Consider the following 7,523-nt stretch of genomic DNA (forward strand, 5'->3'; position numbering starts at 1 on the left):
ACTGGCACCTATTATTGTTAGTATGGGAAACCTAAGCATGGACACTATTTCAGACGCTGGATAGGATTTGGAGCACTGGTGAAAGGCCAAAACAAAACAAAGCAAATCAACAAAACCCTCCACACCACATCGTACACAGTACTGGCCTAGGGAAGGCTGATTTCCCTCCTTGGACAACCATCACTGCTCCCCTGGGTTTCCGTAACAGACCATCACTATGAGCTGCGGCAATGCAGCAGGCAACATACTAAACCAGTCTTGGGGAAATTCACTCTTTGAGGTGCAGCTCACAGAACCAGAGCTGGAAGAGACACTCAGAGATCATTTGGTCCCTCCCTCTGCTCTCCAACAAGGCTCGATGCCTGTCCACACTCTGTAGCAGAACCTACCGTTTGCAAACCTTTTGAAAGTAGCAGCCACAATGGCCTCTCTCAGCTGAAAGTTAAGAAATTCTCCAAAGACTCTTTAAGATGGTTCAACCTCTCATTCACGCTGAATTCCTTCTATAACGTCTTAGACAGGCCGTCGCAAGTGGCCTCAATGGTTGGCACATTCACCTATGATTAAACCCAAGTCAGCCAACTCAGAACCTCTACTGCCAACGCTGGGCCCGCCAGCATGCAATTCAGAGGAAGAACAGTTTTTTTTCACTTACGGTAACTCTTCTTACCCAACTGGTGGTGGATGCCTGGAGTCCAGGGAACTATTTACTTCTGAGAGGGGTATGGTCCATATATGGACATGTTAAATACCCTCCTATAATGCAAGGACAGACCTCCACAAAAAGAACTGTCCAACCTTAAATGTTAATAGTGCCAAGGCTGAGAAAACTTGACTGACCCTGAAACACATGCTTTTTCTCATTTTTCTTAATACTAACGACCAACTTGATTTATACTTCATTTTCACACTTTTGATGAAGACCTGGATACAGGAAAGATTTCCTTCCCTCTGAAATCTACTATAGGACAGCCAACAGCACCATCCCAATGGTCAATGGCAACTAACCCTGAACCCCAGTGTCAGGGAGACAACAGAGAGAGGTGGGGACTGTGCTGAACTGAGAACCCATCCATCTAAAAGAGACAGTCATTTCCCAGTTCCAGCCAATTGAAGTCCTGTGAAAATGTGGGCACAGTGTTGACAGATCTTCTGATTTTTTAATGGAAGCCAGAAATCTTCATTTCTGTGTGGAATGTCCAGATTTTCAAATGTTGGCTCCAGTTTCTATTTTAAATGTTCTGCAGACCAAACAAAATGCCTTTTGGCTGCCAGTTTGCAACCTCTGTATTGCATGAGATGTTATTGCAGGGCCACTAAAGGGAACAGGAAAAAGGCAATAATGGAGTGGAGGCAATAATGAAGGGCAAAGCTCAGAGGAGGAAAAGAAACACAGGCTGATCATCAGAGGGCCATAAACACAAGCACAGTCTAGCCAGGGTCACTCTGGCCACTCCAAGTGATATTGAGGCATTTCTATCTTTTCCTCAGAAGTCCAGTGCCTCTCCCATGCCTGGGTGGAGTGTCCCAAATATTGAGCGCTAATTTTGTACAAGACATCATGAAAAAAGATGACCCTCTCTGAACACCCTTACCTGAAATAAAAGGTCATCCTCTAGGCCTGTGGGAAAGAGCACATGGGAGGGAGAATAGCAGCACGTCTTAAAAGTGCCATCCTCAAAAGAGTGTTTGAGGAGAAAGGAGATGATACACACACAGTGTAGCACAGCACCTGGAAAACCCACACATTTCACAAATGGCACTGTAGCCCAGTAGAAGAGGGGTGGCCAAGGCATATCTAGAGGTGCATTATGCTGAAGTTTGGGGGTCCACAGGGAACCAGTCCACCCCCCACTTCCAGCCAATGTTGCTGACTTCAGTTGGGGAATCTACCTCTCTCCCACTCCATCCCAAGTTCCAGAAGTGGTGCATGACAAAGTACCGAAACCTCCTGAACAGGGATTAATTAAAAGATGGGCACATCACCTACGTCTCAGCTCTTGAACCAGCTACACCTGAAACCAGATCTCCCCAGAACTTTACATTTCCCCGAGTCAGTACATTTCCTTTTTAACTTAAACCAACTCAGAAGTAAGTTTTCTATTACTTACATCCAGAAGAATCTTGACAGCTTTGTGGGCCCTTGGCAGGGTGTTTGCTTGACTCAGCTTTGGGGTGGAGAAGGCAGACTATGAATTCAGTGTGGTCAGCCTGGGTGTCCCAGGTCTTTAGGGCTCTTGAACCCTCTCCTCACCCTCGCAGCCCCGCCACCCCTGACTAATTACTCAATTTTCCAATCACTTTGTGTGGAATCCTTCAAGGCCCCCCCTCCTTTTATCCCCTTTCACGTCTGTAGCCACTGGAAACTATCACCACAGTCCTTACGATGTGAACAACACAAGAAGTTCCCTGCCGTTCTAAACAGTGGCTGACAACCATTTACGAAACCTGCAAACATTTCACCACTCCTAAATCAACCCCAGATGACAAAATAATCATCATCATGAAACTAATGGAAACCCGAAAGAGGATGGATTTGGACCATGTTTGTCATTACCCATGATGAGGGGTGATCAGGAAAAAGTCTTGAGAAAGACATGAAAATGAAGCAAACTGATTGCTCCTTGGACGACGTCTCAGCCCCCATCCTCATGAGATTCAAGTCCTACTTTTTCCTGGAAACAATTGGTAGCATCTCTTGGCACCCTTCTGGTCAGGAATTGGTAAAAAGAAAAGAAAAGAGAGCATGAGAGAAAGGCTCAATGCCTTGTCACTGAAATTAGACTCCCAGGGTCTACAGGGATGTTTGGAAGAGACGTCTCAAACTGCGAGCTTGCACCTGCATGCTGGTGGTTCCTCACGATGATTTTAAAATCAGGACATTTCTCATAAAAGTCCAGATTTCAATGCCTTTTGAAAAATCAGAACACGTGGCAATATGGAATCAGCATTCCCCCTGGTTAATTACCCTGCTCATTTCATTAACTTCTTACCTGTCTGGCTATCTGATTTTGCAATGATTGATTTCAGATTTAGATCCTATGTACTTTTAAAAAGTCATTTAAAAATTATGATACTATTGACTTCAGACATGTCTGATTGACACAGAATGGCTCTACCTGATGGGGCCCCTCCACCATGATTTCATCTCCGCCAGCCCCCTGCTTACTGGCCCCAGCTGCACGGGCCTCCAGGTGGCTCCCATCTGAGGGCTTTTGCCCTTGCTGTTTCTTCTTTCTAGAATATTCTTCCCCAGATATGGGCAGAGCTCACTCACTCCAGCTCTGTGCTCAGAGGCCGCCTGCTCAGAGAGCCCTCCCCTGCCCCCCTCCCCCCCGCACTTTCTATCCACCTTCTCTTGATTTTTCCCCACAGACTCATGACCATCTGACATTCTGTGTACTTTACACATTTAGGTTTTTATCTTTGGTCTTTCCCCACTCAACTGCAGCTCCATGAAGGAGTAGATTTTGGTTGTTTCTGTTCTCTACTGTATTTCTCGTGTCCAGAGTAGGTCCTGGTACACAGCTGGTGCTCAGTACATATTTTTGAATGAATGAATGAAATTCCGTTTTCTGCATTCAAGAGGAAATGGAGGGGGGCTGAAGTGGAGGAGAAAGGCAAAAGGAGGCAAACCCAGATAGTCTGCACACCTGGTCACTGAAAATCCAGCAGTGGCTTCTGGAGAAAAGGACATTTTCCACGACAGAAGAAAGGGAATAAGAAGAAAAATGAAATCAGAGGCTACCACGGCGTTTGAGTTTGCACAGACAAGCGGGCAAGGATTTTTGGAAGCATTCTTCTCTGCCTCTGACCCGTGCCGCCCAAAGTCCAACTCTTCCTGGGAGGTGGGAGGAAGGGGGGGTCCGCTCTGCCGGGCACTGGTCACGTGACAGGCAAGTCCCGCCCCCGGGGGCCGCGGTGTCCTCATCCGCACAGATTTTAATCCCGGAGGGCTGGGCGTTCCAGGCTGCCTGCTGCGGACTTGTCTCTGCAACTTCTCACGTGGGGACAAGGAAAGACAGTGTCTCTGACCATATCTGGAAAAACCTGAGCCGTTTTCCAGCTCGAGCCCCGCACCCCTGGGAATTTCCCTTCTCTTCCACTCCAAACTGTACCCAACTGCAACAGTGCCCCACCGTGAGATATGATTTCCATAGTTACTTTTGCTCCAACAGGTAATAAACGGTATTGGACAATCAGATGTGTATCAGATGCCCTTCTACGCAGGTCATAGTTGTTAACTCAGATGATGTAGATTCATGATCCTCACTTCCTAAGTGGGGAAACTGACGTTAGAAGAACTTAAGTAAACCCAGGGTCATGAGGATAGTAAGTAGTACACTTGGACAGACTGGCTCTTAACCTCTGTATTATGCTGCACCTGAGGCTGATAGAATACACCAATACATCCTCGTAAAATACTGAAAAATTACAATTAAGACTGATGGTCCCTTTGTTTCCCTCTCATGCCTGTCCCTAATTAATTGTCCAGTTAAGTGAAGGTCAAAGAGAAGGAAATTTTAATTCTTTCTATGGTGGTTAAGGAGGCAGGGAGTGCAGGGGTTATGAAGACAACCTCTAGAACCATCTGCATACAAAGCCTGGCTCTACTCCTTACTTGCTGTGTGACCTCGAGAAAGTCACTTAACCTCTCTGTTCCTTACTTTCCTCCTGAAAATATGAAGAGTAATAGACTTCCTTCATAGAATTGTTGTGAGGAATAAGTCAGTTGATCCCTATACTCAATCAGAACAGATCCTGTCATCGAGTAAGCACGCAGAGGTCATTTTAATTAGCATCATATTCATCCAAAGGCCAGCCATTCCTCTTTCAAAGACGTAAGACACAGACTGAATGTGTCCAGACACATGCTCTGAGATGACTTTACCGACATTCTTGACAGACTCATCTGTTTCACTTTATTCCCCTGAAAACTGAGCGCAGAACTGCAATTCTGGTTAGCAGAAAATTCTGTTATTTGAGGCATTTGCTGTAAGCAGCTTGCAGGGACAAGCTTTAGGAATAAAGGATTTCATTTAAATGAAGAGATCTCGGGGAAAATTTCACACATTCAGATGCGTGTTTCTCTTTCTTCATTCATGAATCCTGCCATACCCGGATGCCGCTTTTGCTATAATTACCTGGTGGACTTGATTTTTAAACCGTTTTTGTCTTATGCAGTTAAAAACATGTGAAACCATTTGTCTGAAATGCTTGCTATATCTTTTCCAAACACATAATAAGATAAAGACAGAACTCTAAAGAAAAAAATTCATGCATGTTGTAAGTTAATATGGAAAGGGTACATCCCCCCATTAAAAAGAAGATTGCCCTTTAGAGACTAGTAGATTCTTCCAGAACGTGTGAAATCCCAAGACTGCCGCTACCTGGAGAACAGGAAGGAACATTCCCCAGGCAAGTAAGCTTCACTTTCACTCTTTTCTTTGAGTACTTTTGGGGGTGGTGCAAGTAAGAACCGACACTCTCTGAAAGAGCAGGCCATGTTCCCATCCATCACTGTATTGAAGCTCTCTAACAAACCTAATATGGATGGCATCTGCCCCATGAACTGGGGAAGAGTCTGGGGCTCAGAGAGCCCGAGTCCTCTGCCCAATGTCACACAGCCGGTAGGTGGTGGAGTGGGGAGTCCATTCCATGCGCTCCCCATCAGCTGCCCAACCTCCCTCATCTCTGCCTTTGGGCCCCACATCACAGCCAAGGACCCAGCCTGGTCTGAGGAGGAGGTCATGCCCCCCACTGGTTGGCAAGAAATGCCAGAGGTTCTTAAGAAATATCACCTAGAGAAGGATGTCATGATCCACCGCCATTCCTTTTTCCATTGTTGTTTTAGAAGAAGTCCATTCATTCTCAATGGAAAGCCCACAAAAACGGGCTCACTGAGGATGAAGGATGCTATTGAAAGGTAAGAAGAGACCGTCAATAAAGCTCAGTGGGTCACAGAGAAGTCTCTGGGATTGTCTGCGCCCTTGTCCTAGGAGGGCCGCAGGTCACGTGGTAGAACCGGCCTGTGCTTTGGGTCAGGGAGACCTGGAATGTCATCGGGCAGCCACTTGACCTGTGCAAGCCTCAGTTTTCCCATTTGTTAATTGGACACACATATGTCATGGGATTTTTTTTTTTTTTTTTTTTTGGAGAGGATTAAATGAGCTTGGTGAAAGTGTCTGGCATATCATAACTCCTGTGAGAGATTTTAAAATCCACTTCTTCCCTCTCCAATTCCCCTCCCTGAATATTGAGATGATTTTGATTCAAAATTCTCAGATAAAGGCATACCTGTATGCCTTTAATTCTTCAAAGTCCCAAAAGTCTGGGGAAGTTTCATTCATTAGATAACAGCACAAGGTAGCACAGGGAACTACAGTCAATATCTTGTAATATCATATAATGGAAAAGAATCTGAAAAAGAATATATATATATATATATATATGTATATATATGTATAACTGAATCACTTTGCTGTACACCTGAAACTAATTCAACATTGTAAATTAACTATATTATTATTACTATAATATATAGTTAAATATGTCACTATATTAACTATATTATTGTATAATAACTTCAATTTTAAAAAATGATTTAAAAAAACCATCAATAGGGATAGCTAACTCTTACATCCTCTCACTACAACCCTATGCAGTAGATATTTTATCTCTGTTCTATGATATGGAAACTGAGGCATAGTTAGGGGAGACAGAGCTGGGATTTGAACCAGCAGCTCAGCTCTCAGGTCTCAGCTCTCACTCATATACCACCATCTATAAAACCTGATGAAGACCAGAATTTATACTAGCTTAGCTGGTAGAGCATATCAGATGCGGAACATTCTGAGCAGGTACCTTTCAAAGCTGGAGTTAGGAGGGGGCCACGCGTCTTTGGCAGGATAAGGTAGCAGAAGAAAAATGAGTAATCTTTTGCTTTTCTTTTTCAATTCATTAAGGTTTGTTGGGGTGAGCAAGAACCTCATTTTTTTTCTTCCCACGACTTCCCTTTCATTTTAACGGGGAAACGTGCGTGCATTTCAAAGACCACTCAAAAGCAGCGTTGAAGTCTCAAGTTCAGTCACAATGTCCCCATTGTGGCTGGGGGACTCCTTGGCCTTTAAGCTTGGGTTATAAAAATTTGGTCTGAGCCCAAAGTCTGGCTTTAATAGAATATTTTAATTTTGTTTAATGAATATAATTTTAAATCTGTTTGGCAGTTTTAAAATGTGTTCTTTTATTTTCAAATTAAAATTTACTAACGTTCAGTGCTTTCCTGGGGGTGGGAGTGAGGCAAGGAGTGGGTGTGATAATAATACAAGCATTTATTGAGGGCTTACTATGTGCCAGACACCCTGCTACCTCTTTCAACCCTCACAACCTCCTAACGTACAGCGACCGTTGCCTCTACTGTTTGGGAAGTTGAGTGGGGCTCAGTCCCCAACCCGAGACAGCATAGTTAGTGAGTGATGGACTTACGGTTCAGACCAAACTGTCTGAGTTCAGGGTCTGTGTTA

This window comes from Eschrichtius robustus, chromosome 16 (genome assembly GCF_028021215.1).
Source record: "Eschrichtius robustus isolate mEscRob2 chromosome 16, mEscRob2.pri, whole genome shotgun sequence".
Taxonomy (NCBI): domain Eukaryota; kingdom Metazoa; phylum Chordata; class Mammalia; order Artiodactyla; family Eschrichtiidae; genus Eschrichtius; species Eschrichtius robustus.